Below are 22,926 nucleotides of genomic sequence, written 5' to 3' on the forward strand. Positions count from 1 at the left end.
AATGAAATATGGCCTTTTGTAGCAACATGGATGGAACTGGAGAGTGTTATGCTAAGTGAAATAAGCCATACAGAGAAAGACAGATACCATATGGTTTCACTCTTATGTGGATCCTGAGAAACGTAACAGAAACCCATGGGGGAGGGGAAGGAAAAAAAAAAAAAAAGAGGTTAGAGTGGGAGAGAGCCAAAGCATAAGAGACTGTTAAAAACTGAGAACAAACTGAGGGTTGATGGGGGGTGGGAGGGAGGGCAGGGTGGGTGATGGGTATTGAGGAGGGCACCTTTTGGGATGAGCACTGGGTGTTGTATGGAAACCAATTTGACAGTAAATTTCATATATTAAAAAATAAAAAAATAAAAAAATAAAAAAAAAATTATTCTAAGCTAATTATTTGTCATTAATTGTAAGTTATAAAATTATTATTAATCAAAAGCATCAAGATGATGTAATAAAAGTCAAGTATCAGTCAATACTTTCACAACCTGACATATTAGTTTTGTATTGCTGCATTACAAATCACCATAAACTCACCAGTGTAAAACAAAACCCATTTATTAGCTCACAGTTCTGTATGTCAGAAGTCTGGACACCCAGAAACTCTGCTTAGAGTTTGACAGGCAGAAATCAAGGTGAATGGCCATGGTGGGATCTTATCTGGAAGGTCTGAGGAGAATATGCCTCCAGGTTCATTCACATTGTTGGTAGACTTGAGCTCCTTGTATGTGTGGGACTGAGGTCTTCATTTATTTGCTGGCTGTTGGCCAGAAGTTATTCTCAGCAAGTAGAAGCCACCCTCAAGTTCTTTCATGTGGCCCCTTCCATCTTCCAAGCCATCAGTGGTGCATCAAATCCTTCTTGTGCTTTGAATCTATCTGATTTCCTCTTCTGCCATCAGCTGGAGAAAACACTCTGCTTTTAAAGTGCTCGTGTGATTACATTAGGTCTACCCTGATGATCTCTCTTTTGATTAACTCAGTTGACTGATTAGTAACCTTAATTGCCTCTGCAAAACGCCTTTGCCATGTAAGATAACATAATCACATGCATGATATTCACAGTCCTAGGGATTAGGGCAAGAGATGTTGGGGAGTCATCTTCAGATTTTTACCTACCACAGCTGACATCTGCAATTAAAACAACTGCTTTGCCACTCTTCCCAATAGCAAAAGTTCTTTAGAATATTTTTAATGTCACCTTCCCAACCCCCAACACCTGTCATTTCCCTCCTCCCCCACGCACCACTGCCCCCCCCCCCTGCCATTAGGATTTCAGAATGCATTCATTCTTCCTCGCCCCCTTCTTTTAGGCTTTGTGGGAATTTTTTTAGTATTTATTTTAAAATCCCTTACAATGTATTCCCTGTTTTTCAGCCATCCTTAGTTACCATTATGTTCTTTATTCTCAGATTAGATTCATCCATTAAGATCTAATTCTTGTTTATCTTATTCACTACAGTATCCCTGTTGTCAACAACTATGTTCGTATGTATCAGGCACACAACAATTATTTTTTGATTGAATTAATGAATCTGTTCATATGGTGAGGCTCCCTGTTTATCATTTATTCCTGTCCTCTTCATCTTGCCTCTGGTTTGAGTTCTTCATTTGGGTTTCACTTATATCTTAGCTAGACTATCTCAAGTATTTATCCCAGAGGGGTTACTTGGATAACTCTATTTTGTCACCTATCCTTGAATGTCTTTATTCAGGTAAACAATACCTTAGCTGGATACAGCATTCTTGAGGTGTTATTCTTTTTCTCTGATGTTATTCCATTGTCTTTTAGTTTCCTTTGTTTACAGATGGGTATTCTAGTGGCATTATGATTCTTTTTGCTCAAGAGGCAATTTGATCTTTCTTCCTGGAAGACTGTAAAAAGTTTTTCTTTATCCACTAAAGTTTAAGAATTTTACCAGAAAATAACTGGGTGAGTATCTTTTCTTAACAGTTCAGCCTAGAGCCCTGAGAGTGCTGTAAATCTGCAGACTCAAGTCAGCTCGGGCTTGAAAAATGCTCCCCTAGAATTTGTTTAAGTACAGTTTCTCCTCCATCTGTTCTCTTTTCCCCTTCAGAATACCTACTACCCATATGTTCAGTTTCCTGGATTTACCCACCAATCTTTTATCTTTCCATCATCATTTCCATCTAGCTGATTAGAAGCCAGGCCCTCGGGCAGCAGCTTTTAAAGGATGCAAATATATACAGTCCTGTGGTCCCCAATGGCCACCAGTGTCAGGCAATGTACAGATGTCCCCTGGTGGCGAGTTGCAAAGCTCAGGGTGCCATACAAGCATTAAGCTCATTTGGGGGAGATACGGTGAGTGGTAGTAGCTAGGCAGAGGGAGACTGCAAAGTTCTCCAGCCTCCATTCCCTGAGGGCACTTCTGTTGGTTTCTAGTTGTGTGCCAAACCCCTTGCCAGCATTAGCAAGCAGGCCTCTTTGACAGAAAGACTGGGGTGTGTCTCAGTCTGCTGTCTGTGCAGTGCCCCAGGAGCGGTAGCCTGCCAAGAACTGTCTCTCTGATTGTTACACTCCCATGAAACTCAGGATCATAAGCACCCCTGGCCCACAGAGCCAGATGATCAAGGGGCATTCCCTGGGTGGCAGCTATAAAACCAGGGGCACCAGGCACGTGCAACAGCTCCCCTCCAGGAGATAGTGATGCTCTGCAGTGCAACAGAGGGAGGGCACCAAGATGGTGCCCACTGGCTGGAATCAGGCAGAGGGAGAACATATAAGTGGTGCCTCCTGGGGGAAAAGGGGTACAACAGAAGATGGCACCTGCCAATCAGAATGAGACACAAGGCAAGCATGTAGATGGTGCCTGCAGGGGTTGGGGGTGGGGGGTGGGGGAAGAGAAAAGAAAGAAAAAGACACCGCCTGCTGGCCAGAGGGAGGCAGAGGGAGAGTGTGAAGAGGGTACTCACCAGCCAGCAGGCCCCTAGATGTGTGCGGAATTAGATGCCTGTCCCTCAGACCCAGGCTTTGAAATCGGCAAATGAGCCTCATTCACACAAAGTCTGAGCATGTCTCTATCTGCCACCTCTGCACTGAACCCCCAGGCAAGTAAGTCCAAGGGTGCAAACCCTTTAAGAGCTTTTTTTTCTTAGATCCTCACAGCCTTGGGGGCCCCACTGAGATGAGCCCTGTTATTTTTCAAAGCTAGATGTTTTGGGGGATTGTCTCTCAGGTCTTAAAAGTTGATATGCCTGGTGTGGGGTTCAAACCCTCCAGGGGAAGCTCGGGGTTTTGAGTTCCCTCCCAATTGCGGGTCACGGCACCGGAAACAGGGCTTATGGCAAGGTTGTGTCCCAGCCTCTCCTACCTGCTTCAAAGTAGGACTTCTCTCGCTCACCAGATGCACAGGAGTTGCTCGGACAGTTTTTCTCTGAAGACTTTGTGCCGTATGTAGCTGCAGACTGGGTTTGTCCGTGGGAAGAAGACATGAGCCCGGGAGCCTCCTGCGTCGCCATCTTGAACCGTAATCTTGTCCCCAGCGCTTCTATTTCTGTATTTCTGTGACATACGTTCTGATAGCTCAACTTGTTCCTTCTCTCTTGGGTGGCTGGACCCTCTCGGCTGGGCTGCTATCTTTTTTTGTAGCTTCTTTGGAACTTGGATTTTATTGTTGAGAAAGCATAAAGGGCAGTGATAGGCAAAATATTCTCAGGACCTGGGGCATGTGATGAAAACCCAGCGTACCAGTCCTGCAGAACTTCCCTGTCGTCTCCTACCCTGAATGGCAGGGTAGATGCCACTTAGTCTTTCAGCTCTCTCCTGATCTGTGGACAGTTAGGGAGGGGGACACTCATCTGAAACGGAGGTGGAGAATTTCCCAGGATTAGGTGCCTTGGGTTTCAAAGTGTTTACAAAGTACCCTCTAATCCAAGGAAGCCCTGGACCACTCCTCACCAAAAGGACCCAACGGTGCCTAAAGCCTCCCCCGCACCCCCAGGTCCTCAGGCTCAATAGATACATGGCTCAGGAGAGTCAAGTAGTTTCAAATTGAAAGTGGAAGAAAGGAAGTTGTGTCACCACATTCCCAGAATCACTCGAATTTATTTAATCACAGAAAGAACACTTTCACTGAACAACTGTTACCATCCTCATAGCCAGTGTTTAGAATTAGAGGTTTGCGGAACATACTTTGGGAAATGCAGGTAAACATCCCCTTAGGAAGCATCTTTAATGCAAACCGACCTGTTTGGTAAAAGATATTTTCACAGTGCAGGCTTTGGTTATGATCAATGTTTCAAAGTAGTGCTTTTGATAAACCAACAAGGAAAATCACTGAAAAGGAAATAAAATTAAAACAATGCTCTAACTTGACATGATGTTATCTGCATATTTTGAAAACAATTTCACTCTTTGGTAGGAATTTAAATGCAGACATACACAAATTTAATACTCAAAAGAGGGGAAAACTGGCATCAGGGTATTCTCTGCTCGCCAAGCTGGAAGAATGTTATTGAAGATTCCTTACATAAATGTTCCTTGACCTTTGAGTGAACCAGCAGGTCTTAAACATTGCATTAGCCAAAGCAAATTCCCATAGCAAATAAAGTTTTTAGATGAATGCATTAGATTTTTCCCTCTTCAGTCTAAAGAGGAATAACCATCAACCATCATGAGAAGCAGCAAGTTAACATTTTCAGGTTGATTCTCAAAGATCACTGGGATTCTGATACAGAGTAAACATTGTGCCAGTTCTAAAAGACAGGGGTCTAGTAGTTGATGCAAAAAATGACTTAAATGCTTATTTTAAGATTGCTACCTGAAATAATCACTGTTCAAAATGCCAAGTCCCCATATGCTATGATCTTATAATGGTGGTGTGCCAGTTTTTAGGGCATCTGATGATGTGGGTCTCTTAAAATGCATTACAGAAATGGGTTGTTTCAAATAATTTTTTATTTGAAAAAAAATTTTTACAGTGCACTATTGTGAGACTTCTGATAAAAATAAGATTATCAGTCTAGCAGAAGATTAATAATTGATTATTCTGCAATTTACGGAGATTTTCTTTTATTCATTCATTCATTCATGCATTCATTTCTTTATTTTGAGAGACTGAGAGACAGAGAGAGAGGGAGAGAATCCCAAGCAGGTTGGCTGACAGTGCAGAGCCTGATGTAGGGCTCGATCCCATGACCCTGAGCTGAAATCAAGAGTCAATGCTTAACCTCTAAGCCACCCAGGTGCCCCAACAGAGCTTTTTAGTTAAGACTTCAGTTACATGTGTAAAAGGTACTTTGACATTTTCTAGATTGTCTCTGTACTTCTTCCCTCTTCAGGGTAGCATGAGAATATACAGTGATTAAAATTTTCCAAACCATTCAAATGTCTGGTTTTCATTATTTATGAGAACATCTGATCCACTTTATATTTCTTATCTATCTACATTTCAGAATTCCGTTTGTAGAAAAAAATTTAAAAGCCACACTAATTAGACCCCACTTTCTCAAGTGTTAAATGACAGGTCAATGACAAACTTTTTCATTCAAGTAACTGAGTTCTTCAGACAAATGTTAAAGTTCAAAAACATTAAGTAGCTCAAAAATGCTGGGAGTGTAGCAGAAAAGCTATAATTTTGTTTACTTAAGCCTTTTACAAACGAAAAGGTCAGCGTTGAGGTGTTACAGAATTATGATAGTGCTATACGAGGGCTCTTAAAGAAAATGGTTCACCAAAGGCCAATAGTCACTTGAGCGCTGGCATTGCCACTGTGTGAATTAAGTAATTTTTTTTATTCTCTTGTCCTCTGTTGAATGCTTTTAGCAGTTGCTAAGGATGAATCTGATGAAAAAGCAAGTACTCCAAGTCCAAAATATCTTCTGGAGACTTCACCAAAGTAAATACCAAAACAAATGACTTCCAACATGATGGCTGCTCCTTCTGGTTTCTTCTGATTTTTGTGGCTCCATAAGCAGAACTCAGTGCACTTAGCTGTCACCCAATCCAGGAAAGGCGACCACAGCAGCTGCTGTCCACTCCACATTTGCTTCTTCCCAAAGAGAAGTAGTATAATGTAGTGGTTAAGGGCTTTTTAAGCAGGCAGTCATGATTCCAAATCTTACAATTTTCTAGACCTCTTCTAAGCCTCAATGTCTTCACCAGCAAAACAGTTGAACAGTCCTCCCTCACTGGCTTACCGTGAGGATGAAATGGGATAAGGTTTGGAAAGAACTAGTATGGTGTCAGGCATGTGATCATCAATGATGGATGTACCTGAAGATACACAGCCTCTCTCCTGAGTCTCTTCTCCTCTCCCTTTTCTCCTTGCACCAGAGACATGCAGAAAAGGAAGTGACGAACAAGGCATTGCACTTGCATTTTCTGATGCATCAAGACCTTCCTCCTTCTATCATCTGTTCTACAGTTGAAGGAGACAAGACTTTTTATAATCAGATGTTTCACATCCTCTCAGCCTTATCTCCTGCCTCTTTTCCACCCCACGATGAACTTTTCTCCAGCTGTCCACCCAAACACTCCATGTAACTTCAAACGTTAGGCAGGTTGTTTTCTCTGTCTAGAAGGCTCTTCTTAACTTGGGTCCACCAAAGTCCTATTCATCCTTTACCACAGATATACTTCCTTTGTGAATTTGGAGTACATCTTCATCAGCCTTCCAAGCTTCTCTCTCATCAGTACTCCCATTGCACATTGCTCTCAGCTTTCTTAAGTCATGAATCATCTTGGAATTTATTGATGAATTGCTAGGAGTGTCTTTCCTGGAAGAGTGTGACTCTCTCCAGGACAGCACCCATCTCTTATGCTAGCAGGATTTAGCCCAGTGTCTGGCACTTAGTGTTCAATAAGATGTCTGTAATTATAATAAATGGACTCTCCTCTTGTGAATTCCCCCATAAATCTCATCCTTTCCCATTCACATCAAATCTCCCATAATCTCTATTTTGATGTTCGCTGCTCTGAAAACATAAAAGATACAATATATGTGTGCATCAAATCAACACTTTGTACACCTTAAACTTACACAATTATGTGCCGACTGTATCTCAATAAAGCTGGAAAAAATAAATCAACAAATCATGAAAGACAGCCACTCACACCCTGCCTCAGTTTGGCTCTCCCAAAAGCAGACTCTGAAACAAGGATTTTTAATGCAAGCAATTTATTTGAGGTAATTGAGGTAATCCCCAAAACACCAAAGGGAAAGTGGGGGAAATGAGAAAAGGAAAAGGAAGCAGCAAATAAAAGTGAATCCCACTCGGTGCCAGGTGTGAACTCCTATGAGAAAACAGTGTGAAAGAGAATTTTCTTACCTGAGCTCAAGAATTCACCCACCACCTCTACCAGTCACTTGGGAAGACTGCTCCTGGAGAATGTCAATTCCTTGGTCCTTCCACTTGCCATGTGCCATTGCAGGGTAGTCACCCTTGGCTTGGAAGAAAAGATCAGGCAGATTTGGCCTGTCTAACTGAAGTGGGGAGGCTTGCCTGAGAAATAAGAGCAGGGCACCAATAGCAGCATACCTCTCAGGCACTGGCTCCCCCTTGGAAGCTTTGGTTTACCCCCATCAGCAGTAAGGCCCCTATTTCAACCCACAAGCATAGTGACCAATGTGGAGTTTAAATAGCAAAAATTTTCTTCCCAAAGATAGCAAGCCGACATGAAAGAGGAAAAAGGATTTTTACAACAGCTGCTCCTTATTTATACGTTCCTGCTAGGATTGTGAACTAGAAAAACACATAAATGGATCATCTGGAGAAGAATGTTTCTTGCAGACAGAGAAGACCCTCTCACATTCTCTCTGCTCTCAAGGGAAGAATCTATTCCTTTGATGATCTAGTCCAGTATTTAAATGTCCTTGACTCTGAGCAATAAAAATAGCTTACATTTACTGGATGTTTACTGTGCATCAGGATGCAAAGCTGAGCTCATTTAATCCTTCCAACAACCTCATAATTACTGTTATATCTGAAATTTTTCACATCAGAAAACCAAAGTCAGATAAGTTAAGGAATCTGTCCAAAGTTATAGACTGCAGGTAAGTGTTTGGAGGTGGGACTCTAACCCAAGTCCTTTTGAATCCAGTATTCATATCCTTCACTTATATTCATTAAGTTCATTATCCCATGTCCTTAACAAAGAGAAAGATCCAGTTAGTCAGCATTTTCCATATAACTCTTCTTCAAATACCCCCTCTTTAAGCTAAATTATATTCATTTATTTAGCTGTTCCTAATATAACTTATCTTTTTAAATGTATTTATTTATTTTGAGGGGGTTGGGGCAGAGGGAGAGAGAGAATCCCAAGCAGTGTCTGTGCTGCCAGCACAGAGCCCGATGTGGGGCTAGATCCCACAAACCGTGAGATCATGACCTGAGCTGAAATCAAGAATCGGACGCTTCACTGACTGAGTCACCCAGTTGCCCCCCCAATATAACTTATTTCCCTTTTACTCATGTATGTTTCTGTCTCCCAACCTCTTAATTTTATATATTCTTCAATAAAATATGTCAAATTGCTGCGTGTACAGACCTCATCTAATTCCTGGCAAGTCCATAAATCACAAAACTATTATTGAAAATTATCTATAAGCATTTATGTTTAAATCTTAAATTATGCTAGCCAAATAAAAGCATCATGAAATTACTCCCAGATAAAAAATTACAGCATGTGGGACATAAAGCAATTCTGAAGCAGAATAAATTCATTACAATCTTGAGAATAAATGGCGCTTTGGGTGGTGAAAGTGTTCTGATTATGCTCATAACCAGGCTTCATTCTTCAACTACCACATTCAAGGAAAATTTTGTCTTAAATTTGATTTATGTTTGCAAACATGCGGTGAGCTCTTTCAGCAAGTATCTTTCCCCAGATTCCTTAAACTGGCACAGTTTCTTTGAAGTTTATTTTGCTTCTTTGCAGTCACCATCTAGGGCATATGATATATATAGTGTGGCAAGTCTCAATTTTTCTTCAAGTTTACCTTTATTACCGTCACTCTGTGGGCCTTAAATTTCAGCAGTTTCCAAAATTGTAACTGTATACTAATCAAAACCATTAATTTTTATATATTACTTTTTTTTTTTTTTTTTTTTTTTTTATTTTTGGGACAGAGAGAGACAGAGCATGAACAGGGGAGGGGCAGAGAGAGAGGGAGACACAGAACCGGAAACAGGCTCCAGGCTCCGAGCCATCAGCCCAGAGCCCGACGCGGGGCTCGAACTCACGGACCGCGAGAACGTGACCCGGCTGAAGTCGGACGCTTAACCGACTGCGCCACCCAGGCGCCCTATTACTTTTTTTTTTTAATTTTTTTTTTAACGTTTATTTATTTTTGAGACAGAGAGAGACAGAGCATGAACGGGGGAGGGTCAGAGAGAGAGGGAGACACAGAATCTGAAATAGGCTCCAGGCTCTGAGCTGTCAGCACAGAGCCCGACGCGGGGCTTGAACTCACAGACCGTGAGATCATGACCTGAGCCGAAGTCGGCTGCTTAACCGACTGAGCCACCCAGGCGTCCCTATATATTACTTTTTTAACTCCCTGTATTAGAACCAGATGTAAGGCTTAATGGAGGAAAGCACGAGCATGGGTATCTGTGTATGGTACTCATCACTCATTCTTCTATGGCCCTGAATAAGATGAGAGGTGCAGTCACCTGCCCCTTTCTGACCTGAGTGACTTTTGGTCCATATGTTGGCTTTCTCAGTTTGCCCTTCCAGATTTGCCTTTCTCCATAGTGCCCTGTGCCCATATGGCTAACCTGCATAGACTCTAGCAGTGAGCTCCCTTACCCTCTGCCTTTCAGTTGAGTTGGTGCAATGGGGAACACTGATTCCATCTGTAAGTCAGTTTCCAACATCATCATTCATGCAAGTTTATTCAATTCATTCACGTGTCACATTCTGTACTCGTCATTGGAGAGTCAACGGTTGCTAGGTAAATGTACCATTTATGTCTCATGATCCTAACATTTTCCTTTTGGAAGCCCATATTGAAAGTATTTTTCTACCAGGCTGTATTTATTAAGTAATTTTACACTTGTAAAAAGTAATCAAGGGCCACCAATAGATGAATGGATAAACAAAATATTGCCTATATACACAACAGAATATGACTCAGCCATAAAAAGGAATTAAGTACTGATAATTGCTACAGTGTGGATGAACCTCAAAAATATTAGGCTAAGTGAAAGACATAAAAGCTCACATATTATGTGACTCCATCTACATGAAATATCTAAAGTAAATAAATCCAAAAAGACAAAAAGTAGATTGGTGGTTGCCTTGGGTTAGCGGGATCAGGAAGTGAGAAGTGACTACTTAAAGGGTATGAGATTTTGTTTGGGGTGATAAAAACATGTTTTGTAACTACTAGGAGGAAGTGTTTCCACAACATTATGAATGTAGTAAGTGCCAATAAATTATACACTTTAAAATGGTTAATTTTGTTATGTGAATTCACCTCAATCAAAAGAATTAATCAACAGTAAATTTAGTGGCCAATCATCATTCTATCAGCAGAGATAACCAGAAGTTACTCTCTTAATATGAGTTGATACCAGCTAAAAGCAAAACAAAACAAAACAAAAAAACTTGTTTCAATTTGTCCATAAACTAATCTTTTATCCTTATTAATCAGACAGCTTTCTAACTACTGGTTTCTATATTTAAATTATCTTTAAACCAATAAGTGAAGTACTATTGAGAGGTAACTCAAGTATTCCAGGTACTATACTATGTTTTATTATAAATTCATTATATTAACTTTTTGCCTCGTATGATAAAACCAGCCATGATAATAATAAAATGATGAAAATCTACAACATAACATCACTATCAACATCTAATACTTACTGAGCCTTTAAGTATTGCCAGGAATGGGTGAAGTGCTTAACAAGCATCATTTCATTCATACCTCACATTTTACTCACATTATTTCATTACAATAGTAACATAGGAGGCACTTATTACCCTCATTTTCAGATGATGACACAGATGCAGAGGTCAGATAACTTGATCAAGATCAAAATCCAGTAAAAAGCAAAGCCAAGGTCTAATCGAGCGGTCTGTCTCCTGCAACCCATGTGGTTAATCCATGTTGTTATACACAAAGCTTTGGTAGATTTACTAAGCTATGTTTAGTTTCCCTGATGGCAGGCAATTCAAGCGTTAACAAAACTGAATACCTCGGCCAAAAAATAAAGGCTATGGTAAATGGTAAACCAGAGATCTAGAAAAGCCCAGACTTGGTATGTTGACCACTTGATATACCCAGATAATGTTTCCTTTTTTTTTTAAATTAAAATGTAGTTGACACACAAGGTTATGTTAGTTTCAGGTGTCCAACATAATCATTCAAAAGTCTATACCTTATGCTATTCTCAACACAAGTCTAGCTACCATCTGTTACCATGCAATGCCATTACAACACCACTGACTATATCCCCTCCTATGCTGTACCTTTTCTTCCCATGACTTATTCATTTCATAACTGGAAGCCTGTACCTTTTACTCTTCCTTATGCATTTTGCCCTTCCTCCCAACCTCCTCCCCTCTGGCAACCATCAATTTGTTTTCTGTATTTATGTGTCTGCTATGCTTTGTTTTGTTTTTCAGATTCCACATGTAAGTGAAATTACATAGTCCTTGTCTTTCTTTTATTTCTCTTAGCATAATACCTTCTAGATCCACTCATGTTGTTACAAATGGTAAGATTTCATTCGTTTTTATGCTGAACAATATTCCTTTGTATATATATACCACATCTTCTTTATGCATTCTTCTATTGGTGGACACTTGGGTTGCTTCCATCTCTTGGCTACTGTAAATAATGCTACGGTAAACACAGGGGTGCATATATCTTTTTGATTTAGTGTTTTATTTTCTTTGGGTAAATACCCAGTAGTAGAACTAGTGGAGCATATGGTATTTCTATTTTTACTTTTTTGAGGAGCTTCCATTCTATTTTCTACAGTGCCTGCATCAATTTACATTCCCACCAATAGTGCATGAGAGGGTTCCCTTTTCTCCACCCCCTTGCCAACACTTATCTTTTGTCTTTCTCATTCTAGCCATTCTGACAGGTATTGGGTGATATCATGGTTTTGATTTGCATTTCCCTGATGATTAATGATGTTGAGCATCTTTTCATGTGTCTATTGGCCATCTGTATATCTTCTTTGGAAAAATACCTATTCAGGTCCTCTGCCCATTTTTTAAAAATTGAAGTATAATGAGCCCTGCCCATTTTTTAATTGGATTTTTTTAGTTGTAGAAGTTAACTATCTATTTATTGGTTCTTTTCATAAGTTCTTTATATCCTTATCAGATATATCATTTGCAAATATCATCTCCCATTCAGTAGCTTACTTTTTAATTTTGTTGATGGTTTCCTTCACTGTGCAAAAGCTTTTTATTTTGGTGTAGTCCCAGTAGTTTATTTTTGCTTTTGTTTCCTTGGCCTGAGGAGACTTATCTAGAAAAAAAAGCAGAACAGATTACTACCTATGTTTTCTTCTAGGAGTTTTATAGTTTCAAGTCATACATTTAAGTCTTTAATCCATTTTGAGTTTATTTTAATGTGTGGTGTGAGAAACAGGTCCAGTTTCATTCTTTTGCATGTAGCTGCCCAGTGTTTCCAGCGCCATTTATTGAAAAGACTGTCTTTTCCTCAATGTATATTCTTGCCTCTTTTGTCATAGACTAATTGACCATATAAGCATAGATTTATTTCTGGGCTCTTATTCTGTTCCATGGATCTATGTGTTGTGCCAGTGCCAATACCATACTGTTTTGGTTATTATTGTAGTATATCTTCAAACCTGGGATTGTGATATCTCCAGCTTTGCTCCTCTTTCTCAAAATTTGTTTTGGTTATTCAGTGTCTTTTGTGGTTCCATACAAATTTTAGTATTATTTGTTCTGTAAAAAATGCTGTTGGTATTTTGATAGGGATTGCATTGAATCTATAGATTGCTTTGGGTAGTATGGACATTTTATGTATAGTTGTTCCTTTTTTAGTGTTTATTTATTTTGAAAGAAAGAGAGAAAGAGAGGGAGAGAGAGAATCCCAAACAGGCTCTGTGCTTTAGGCGCAGAGTCTGACATGGGGCTTGATCTCAGGAACTATGAGATCATGACCTAAGCTGAAATCAAGAGTTGGATGCTAAACCAACTGAACCATCCAGGCTCCCCTATATAGCTGTTCTTTAGTCTTAAACATGCAAGCCTTTAAAATATTGAGAATAGGGGCGCCTGGGTGGCGCAGTCGGTTAAGCGTCCGACTTCAGCCAGGTCACGATCTCGCGGTCCGTGAGTTCGAGCCCCGCGTCAGGCTCTGGGCTGATGGCTCGGAGCCTGGAGCCTGTTTCCGACTCTGTGTCTCCCTCTCTCTCTGCCCCTCCCCCGTTCATGCTCTGTCTCTCTCTGTCCCAAAAATAAATAAAAAACGTTGAAAAAAAAAAATTTGAAAAAAAAAAAATATTGAGAATAATATGCCCAAATTAGGAAATCTATTAAAAATAGCCCCTTAAGAAATATGTTTTTTTTTTAATTTTAATATTTATTTATTTTTGAGAGAGACAGAGCATGAGCAGGGAAAGGGGCAGAGACAAAGGGAGACACAGAATCTGAAGCAGAGAATCTGAAGCAGGTTCTAGGCTCTGAGCTGTCAGCACAGAGCCCGACGTGGGGGTTGAACTCATGAACAGTGAGATCATGACCTGAGCCAAAGTCAGACACTTAACTGACTGAGCCACCCAGGCACCCCTAAATATTAAATACACAAAAATAAACTCAAAATGGATTAAAGACTTAAATGTGAGACATAAAACCATAAAATCCTATAAGAAAGCACAAGCAGCAATTTCTCTGATATCAGCCTTAGCAACATCTTTCTAGATATGTCTCCTGAGGCAAGGGAAATAAAAGCAAAAATAAACTATTGGGAATACATCAAAAAAAGTCTTCTGCATAGCAAACATCAACAAAACTAAAAGACAACCTATGGGATGGGAGAAGATATTTGCAAACAATGTGTCCTATAAAGGGTTGGTATCCAAAATATATAAAGAACATACAAAACTCAATACCAAAACCCCCCAAATAATCCAATAAAAAAAAAACTGACAGAAAACATGAACAGACATTTCTCCAAAGAAAACATACACATGGCTAACAGACACATGAAAAGATGCTCAACATCACTCATCATCAGGGAAATGCAAACCAAAGCTACAATAAAACTACCTTACATCTGTCAGAATGACTCAAATCAAAAACACAAGAAATAATAAGTGTTGACAAGGATGTGAAGGAAAAGGAACACTGTGTACTGTTGGTGGGAATACAAACTGGTACAGCCACTGTGGAAAGAAGTATGGAAAAAAGTTCCTCAAGAGATTAAAAATAGAACTACCTTGTGATCCAGCAATTGCATTCCCCAAAAATACAAAACACTAATTCAAAGGGATACACACACTCCTATGTTTATTGCAGCATTATTTACAATAGCCAAGATATGGAAGCAGCCCAACTGTCCATCAATAGACGAATGGCTAAAGATGTGGCATGTATGTGGTATGTTTGTGTGTATACATACAATGGAATATTACTCAGCCATAAAAAAGAATGAAATCTTGCCATTTACAACAACATGGATGGAGCTAGAGAGTATAATGTTAAACAAGATAAGTCAGTCAAAGACAAATACCATATGATTTCACTCATATGTGAAATTTAAGAAATAATCAAATATAAAAAAGAGACAGAGAGAGACAAACCAAGAAACAGACTCTTAACTATAGAGAACAAACTGATGGTTGCCAGAGGGTAAGTGGGTGGAGGGATTGGTGAAATAGGTGATGGGGATTAAGAGTACACTTATTATGGGGTGCCTGGGTGGCTCAGTTGGTTAAGCATCCAAGTTCGGCTCAGGTCATGATCTCATGGTTTGTGGGTTTGAGCCCCGTGTTGGGCTCTGTGCTCACAGCTCAGAGACTGGAGCCTGCTTTGGATACTGTGTCTCCTTCTCTCTCTCTCCCCCCCCCCCCCCCGCCCCCGCTTGTCCTCTTTCTCAGTCTCTCAAAGACAAATAAACGTTAAAAAGAGTACACTTACCATGATAAGCACTGGGTGATTTATAGAATTGTTGAGTCACTATATTACAAACCTGAAACTAATATAATACAGTCTGTTAACTATACTGGAATTAAAATTTAAAAATAAATAGATAAGTAAATAAATAAATATTTAAAAATTAAAAATTAAAAAACAACAACAACAAAAATATGTCAACCCTTTGGAGATGCTCTTGATGCTGGTGAATAAAGAACTGTGGGGGCGCCTGGGTGGCGCAGTCGGTTAAGCGTCCCACTTCAGCCAGGTCACGATCTCGCGGTCCGTGAGTTCGAGCCCCGCGTCAGGCTCTGGGCTGATGGCTCGGAGCCTGGAGCCTGTTTCCGATTCTGTGTCTCCCTCTCTCTCTGCCCCTCCCCCGTTCATGCTCTGTCTCTCTCTGTCCCAAAAATAAATAAAAAAATGTTGAAAAAAAAAATTAAAAAAAAAAAAAAAAGAACTGTGATAGATGTTGCTCCCAGGATAGTCCCTGGAGTTCACTGACTATTCTTGTGCTGGGAAGGAGTCTATGAAATTCTAAGTTCCTGTTTTGCTCACAAGCCCCTTCTAAGAGACACCTTTTGCAAACAGTTGCTGTGATTCACACCATATATGCTGAATGAAACCTGGTACTTTGGCCTCAGACAAGAGTGTCCAAGTTAAAGGCTAAGTTACCACACAGTTTGATGTGGAGGAGGCCACGCCTCTGAGGTGGCTTGCATGAACCTTGCCAGGTCAGGAAATTCACTGTGGTTACTGACAAATAGACCAACATATTATTTTTCTCTCAGAAGTACTAATTCTAGTTGGGGAAATTTAGAGACCCAGAGTGACTATATAGTTGGTCCCTTACATTCTTGCAATAAAGTCTCATTCCCTATTTTAACTTTTAGATATATTTATTCCCCAACTAAAGAAAAATTAAAAAACAAACACAAGAACAGGTACAATTAAAAGAAGAATCCTGAAGTAGACAAAAAAATTGGGGGAATGGAGAAAAGGAGATAAGAGACCTTTAAATGGTAACAATTATTACTTTTTGAATATTAATATTGAACTCCTTGTTCATTTTATAAGGGATACTTAAAATCAGATCAAACTTTCCAAGTCTAACAAAAGGAATTCAGAGTGGGAAAATAGTCTCTGTTGTTCTATCCTTTTCCAGAAGAATCTAAGAAAATCAGAGAACTCAAGACATGACCAAAGAATATGACATCTTAAAAACTTTATTTCCCCCCAACTTCATCAAACTTTTTATAAGCTCACCTTGGTGTCAGCTAAAACATCCCTATTTTGTCTGAAAAGGCCCATCCAATTCCCCCATCTGTAAATTCAGCTCATGTTCTCAGAACAGGATTTCTCCTCCCTTCGGCCTTCACCTTCCATTGAATACCCTCTACTACTTTTCTCCAAAATCCCTATAACAAATATTAGCTCACATACAAGGAAAGCAAGCAGAGTTTCAAAATGGGCCAGGGGCGGCATCCGTAAAAATAGCTCTGAGGAACAACTCTCCTTTATCCAATAAAAACACAAGCAGAATTCAGAATAGTTATCCTGTGGGATTTGTACATCTATCTGCTCTTTGAAAAGGTAAAATAAACATGAAAAATTCCATAAAATCCTAACTGAAAGTCACCTGCCCATCACCACCACTCTCCTTTCCAATAAACACTTGCTGGCAGAAGCAGGAGAGAAATCGAAGTTTCTTGCCTCTGAAGTGACAAGTACATTCTTTCCTCATTCGCCAAGCTGCTTTTCTCCCTCTGAAGCTCCAGCTGTTCTCAAAACCCAGACATTGTTCCCTTCACTGGCTGGCCTCTGGCTCTAATCCTCAGCCAGGGCTGCATCTCCCTGAAATCTCTTGGGGACACTACCAGCCAGGACTTGGAAGAGGGTGCCTATTTAAAGTGAGTTGGGTTTTTGGCGGGGAGAGAAAGAGGGAGAGAAAGGGGGAGAGATGAATGGGAAACACTGTGTGTCAGCACAAGAACTCAAACAATTGTGTTTGGACAATGCCTGATGCTCTGATGCTGCCAAGTGATGGCTGATGATTCTCATAGTGCTTTCCAGACTTTGACTGTGGGATTCTTTTTCACTGTTGTTCACACCCTGGGACCCCCATGTTCTGGTGTGGAAAATAAAAAGTGCTCAGAAGATAGGTATATCTATTATGATTACATTTTCTTCTAGTTATATGAATGAGAAGATCCATAGGACCATGGGATACTTTGGGGGGTGGGGGTGGGAGATTTTAAACCCATTCATTTATATAAATAAGCTCCACAAAGGACACTATGAATTAATTCTTCCTCAGATATTATAAAGAGTGTATTGTTTATGTGTCTCTCAATTAACCATATTCCACTCTTGGCCATAAGTATGATAGAGGTGGGAGAAAATGGATACAAAAGCACATTTGTTCACTTCCAAATTGCAGGAAATCAACAATCAGAAGAAAAGGCAAATACCTCCCATTTTTTAGAAATTCTGGTTTTTTAATAAAGTCAAAGCTATCCTATGTCCAGACTATTCTGACTTGATAAGTAACCAAGAATTATTTTTTTAACTCCACATATAGCTGTTAACCACTGTCTGCAGTGATTCTTGAAAGTACAACACAATGTCAACCTGGCATTACATTAAGAGATGGTAGCTAACCACTAACGAGCTGAATCAGTTAGAGCTCACATTTGGTGACGTGTGAAGAGGGATCTAAAACCAGACAGGTTTAAACATGATTGTAGTCTATTTCTTACTCTTATAAAAGTATGACTGCACACGATCCAAAACTAGGAATTCTGGCTCTGTTTGTTCCACCACCCCAAGGACATTTCTGTCATCTACATGGTCCAGGATGATCTTCACTTTGGCCAGTGAGAAAGGGGAATAAAGGAGGTGGTGGGGGTGGGGGAGTCCACTACTTCTCTTTAATAGCATGACTCAGAATTTGCACATACCCTTTCCACCTACATCCCATTAACCATAATGTGGTCACATGGCTATTGTCTGAAATATGTCTTTATTTTGGGCATTCATGACAGTTAAATATCAAGAATTCTATTAACTTAATACAGGAATCAGCAAACTATACCTGTGGTCCAAATCTGGCCCACTGCCTGGTTTTAAGTGACCTACAAGCTAAGAAAGATTTTTACATTTTAAAATGGTTGGGGAGGGGCGCCTGGGCGGCTCAGTCGGTTAGGCGTCCGACTTCAGCTCAGGTCACGATCTCGCGGTCTGCGAGTTCGAGACCCGCGTGGGGCTCTGGGCTGATGGCTCGGAGGCTGGAGCCTGCTTCCGATTCTGTGTCTCCCTCTCTCTCTGCCCCTCCCCCGTTCATGCTCTGTCTCTGTCTCAAAAATAAATAAAACGTTAAAAAATAAAAATAAAAAATAAAATGGTTGGGGAAAAAAATCAAAATTAGAATAATACTTCATGATGTGAAGATTCTGTGAAATTCAAATTTCAGTGTCCACAAATAAACTTTTATTAGAAAACAGCCATACTCATTCATGTAAGTATTGTCTACAGCTGCTTTCATGCTGCAAGAGTTGAGTAGTTGTGACAAAGACCACATGGCCCACAAGGCCTAAAGTATTTACTATCTGGCCTTTTTAAATAGTTTTCTTACCCCTGCTTTAGAAAAAACAAACAAACAAACAAACAAACAAACAGGAATTGGTGGATAACTAGTTAATTTGGCCATACCAAAGTAATAAAATTGGGAGTAGAGGAGGGTGGGTTTTTAAAGGGGCTGTAAATGAATCCTATTTCTTTAAAAGTTCTTAAAATTGTTGGAGCACCTAGGTGGTTCAGTTGTTTAAGCATCTGACTTTGGCTCAGGTCATGGTCTTGCGGTTTGTGAGTTTGAGTCCCAAGTGGGGCTCTGTGCTGACAGCTCAGAACCTAGAGCCTACTTCAGATTCTGTGTCTCCCTCTCTCCCTGCCCCTTTCCCACTTTCACTCTGTCTCTCTCTCTCCCAAAAATAAACATTAAAAAAAGTTCCTAAAATTGTTGAATTAGTTATCCATTTATATTTTAAATATTATCCCCAAACTTAGTGGTTTAAATAGTAATCATGTATTATTTAGTTTCTATGGGTCAGGAATTCAGAAGTTGCTCACCTGGGTGGCGCTGGCTCAGAGACTCTCATAAGGTTGTAGTTAGGGTACTGGCAGACACTGCAGTTTCATCTGATGGCCCGACTGGGGCTGAAGGTACCACTTCCAGATTGCTCACTCATATGGCTGTTGGTGAGTGAGGTCTCAGTTCCTCACCACACGGGGTTCTAGCCTGGATGCTAGCTTCCTCCACACTGAATTATCTGAGAGAGAGAAAACAAGAAATAGAGATAGAGGAGGGGAAAAAAACTAGCAGGTAGTCACAGTATTTTTTATATCTAGTCTTCAAAGTTTCACATGTCACTTCCATTAAATTCTTTTCATTAGAAGAGATTCACTAAATCTACTCCAGCCCACACTTAGTAGACAAGGAATTAGTTTCCATCTATTGAAGAGAAACATCAAAGAATTTGTGGTCATTTTAAAACAATCACAATAGCATCTGAGAGAAAAAAGTAAATAATTCATCTTCAGATAATGCTAGGGACATGAGACTAATGATTATGAGATAAGTATAAATTATTTAAGCAGGAAAAAAATAATATTAAGCCTTATGTTAGAGATGGAAATTGTTATGTTAGAGATGGTTTTCGCTCTCTTCCTTATGCTAATCAGCTGGTAGTAGTTGCCTGGAGTACTATGTTGAGAAAATTATGATTGATAGATATCAAGTCCACATATTTTCTATCATTAGAGTAAAACTCAAAAGTTTTAAACAATGACAATTTGGAGAAAAAGCAGTATGTGAGGCACATTCAAGTCTTCAGAAAGGTTATCAAACCATACCTGTTAGGCAACTTTCTCAGGATGTTTCTCTAGAATACTGGATCCCATGAGATCCCTTATCTCTCCATCAATCCTTCCTTCCACCAAGCCTTCCTTCCACCAACAAGTAACACTTACGTGTTACTCTGGCCACTGGAGCTAAAATAGGGAACAAAATAAATGCCTCACCTTCATGGTAAACTAGGTATTTCTGTCTTCTGCAAAAAGTCTTCATTTTTCTACTCTTTTCCAAAAGTCATATGTTTTATTTCTCATTACTATCTAGTTACACTAACTAATGTAGATCAATACCATGTAATAGCGATGATTTTTCAGGTTTCTGGTCACTGAATTGTAGGGTTTTTCAGAGTATGTGTCACAGAAGTATCTTCCCTGAGCATTATTAATAGGTGTAACTTGAATAGAAGGGCTTGATGATCACATAAGATTGGAAAATTCCAGATTACACAGAGTTAAACAGTTTTCTCTACTGTAGGCAACTTTAATGGACCCATGAATCACCAGGATAAAGACGGTGTAACATGCTGTATTTCCAAAAGTTACTTGAGTTTAAAATCCTGCGTGTTTGTTTTGTTTTGTTTTGTTTTTACAGAATGCTTGTGGCCTGACAAATGCAGCTGGAGATCCAAAGTCACTGTTTATCTCCCTTTCAGCCACATCAGTTCTCTTATGCTTCCCTAAGACCTTAGCATTCAATGAGACACATAAATGTCCATTATTACAGTAATACACAAATCCTAACTGGAAAAGAAATAGTGACAATTATTCTCATAGAATAATTCTTTAATATCTGAGTACTTCAAAGCAATACAAGTATTTTAAAACACATAACATAAATATATAGAATGTTTATGCATCCATGTATTTATGTAAAGATGGGCGTGTGTGTGTGTGTGCGCATGCGTGTGTATTTTGGAGTCAAAACAGCTTTCCAAATTACCTGGAAATATAATTTATTAAGTTCACATGGTATGTCAGATACTTGTAGGCATTAAATACAATGATGAACAAGAGAGGATGCTTTACAAATGTTAAGTCATTAATGTAGTTAATAGCTCAGAAGATTTGAGGACAAAAATCATTAAACACATTATTATCATAGCAGAGACTTTGTAAATAGAAGTACAAGATACAAAAAGAGGCTATATCAAGGGCTCTGCCTCATTTAGCATTTGTGTGTACTGTATGTAGCAAAAAACTGATGCCAGTGGCTTAACCATAGAGCCTCACATAATTTGCCTCACATAAAAAGAAGTGCAGAGACAAGCAGCCCAGTGGTTAGTTCCATGGTGTCATCAGTGTCCCTGGATCCCACTTCCTTTTCATTCCTCATTCTCATTATATAGCTAATTCCTCATCCTTGCTGTGGGGTGTCCCAAGTTGGATGTTACTTTCAACCTAACTACCTGTCTTCCAGGCAAGAACAAGAAGGAAAGAAGAGTAAAGGAGTTGAATCTAGCATTTTTGTCAATTATTTCATCAGCCGAAAATGTCATGTAGCTACTCCAAACTGTAAGCAAGTCTGGGAAAGTATTTTAGCTGAATCTGTGGAACTCACTGAGGAATTTGGTTTCTGTTAAACATGAAAAAAGAATGAATATTTGGTAGTCCACTCACCGTGTCTTTTTCAGAATCTTACATAGTCTGTGAGGGTCAAAGAAGGAAGAAGCTAATAATAATGTTTTTAAAATAGATACTCTTGTTTCTTTCTAAATCATCTCCATTTACCATACTTCTAACCTCCAAATAACTTTACATTAGCAATTTACTTTTGTCATAAACACAAACTCTTATGGAATTCCTACTACTTCCTTTGAATACCAATGAAATAAATGTGAAAATAATTTCCATTAAATGTTTGAAATTTTCAACTTTACTATGTTAAGAAATGGTGGCTGACTTCTGTTTTTGTTTGAACTGTTTTGGGCCAGCAAAAATAATTGTTCACATTGGCAGAAGCAGAACATTTGCCAGCATGAAAAAGCAGTAGTTAGAATAGCATTTAGCATACCATAACATATATTTTCTTACTTTCATAAATCTAGTTTAAAACCTTAATTTTTTATAGCTGTGGCCTCAATACTTCAGAATTTTAACTTTTTTTTTCAACTTTGTAGCATATAAAAGTACATGTGTGAGCTTATAATGCCAAGAAAAGTTTTCTTAACGTTATTGCATTTCTACTTGGAATTCTGGCTTCATTTTGGGCAGACCATGCCGAATGCCTTCTTATCCAGAACACAGAAATACATTATAATAGTCACTAATCTCTCTGCTAATGCCTCAAAATTCTCTTTGACTTTCTTTGACACCCAGAGAGTACTTTTCATTCCTTTTTTCTTTCTTTCTTTCTTTCTTTTTTTTTTAGAGTACCAATTCCATGTTACCAACATTCTAATACTCATCTCCTACAAATGGCTGGTGGTACAGGTACTGGGTAATTCTCACTTTTTATTAAATTCAGGTACTGGTATCAAATTCTTATGTCTAATGAACCCAATATGGTTCCTGGAAAATGTATTCGCCCCAAATGCAATGAAGCAAAACACCATCAACGAAGACTATAATTCAAGTTACCCATAAAAGTACATGTTTCCCAATATCCCACCATAGGAAAATGGTTTAACATACATAATACAATGAACTAGTATATTGTGGTGTAAAATGATAATGATAAAGACTGTGACATGCGAAAATGTTTATGATTTAATATCAAGCAGATTGCAACTCAAGGAAAATGAATGCGTTAGACAAAAACTAGAAGGTAATACGTAATAATGAAAATAATTGTGGTAGAAGGTCTATAGTATATATATTTTTCAGTTCCTTAATTTGTTTCCATACAGTCTGATTATTCTTCAATGTGCATGTATTATTATTTTCATAATGAAAAAATGGGGGATAAAAATAATTTTTTAATGAAGA

The 22,926-nt window shown here is 39.1% G+C and overlaps 1 long non-coding RNA gene across 1 annotated transcript; it reads right to left on the bottom strand.

Annotated features, from left to right (window-relative positions):
- Window positions 1–9,273: 9,273 nt before the first annotated feature.
- Window positions 9,274–20,233, bottom strand: LOC125922805 (uncharacterized). The gene is made up of 4 exons (XR_007457797.1): window positions 20,002–20,233; window positions 19,219–19,418; window positions 15,094–15,151; window positions 9,274–12,451 (listed from the first exon to the last, which is right to left on the bottom strand). It is a non-coding gene; the product is annotated as an uncharacterized LOC125922805 (long non-coding RNA).
- Window positions 20,234–22,926: the final 2,693 nt, after the last annotated feature.

This window comes from Panthera uncia, chromosome B1, assembly GCF_023721935.1.
Source record: "Panthera uncia isolate 11264 chromosome B1, Puncia_PCG_1.0, whole genome shotgun sequence".
Taxonomy (NCBI): Eukaryota; Metazoa; Chordata; class Mammalia; order Carnivora; family Felidae; genus Panthera; species Panthera uncia.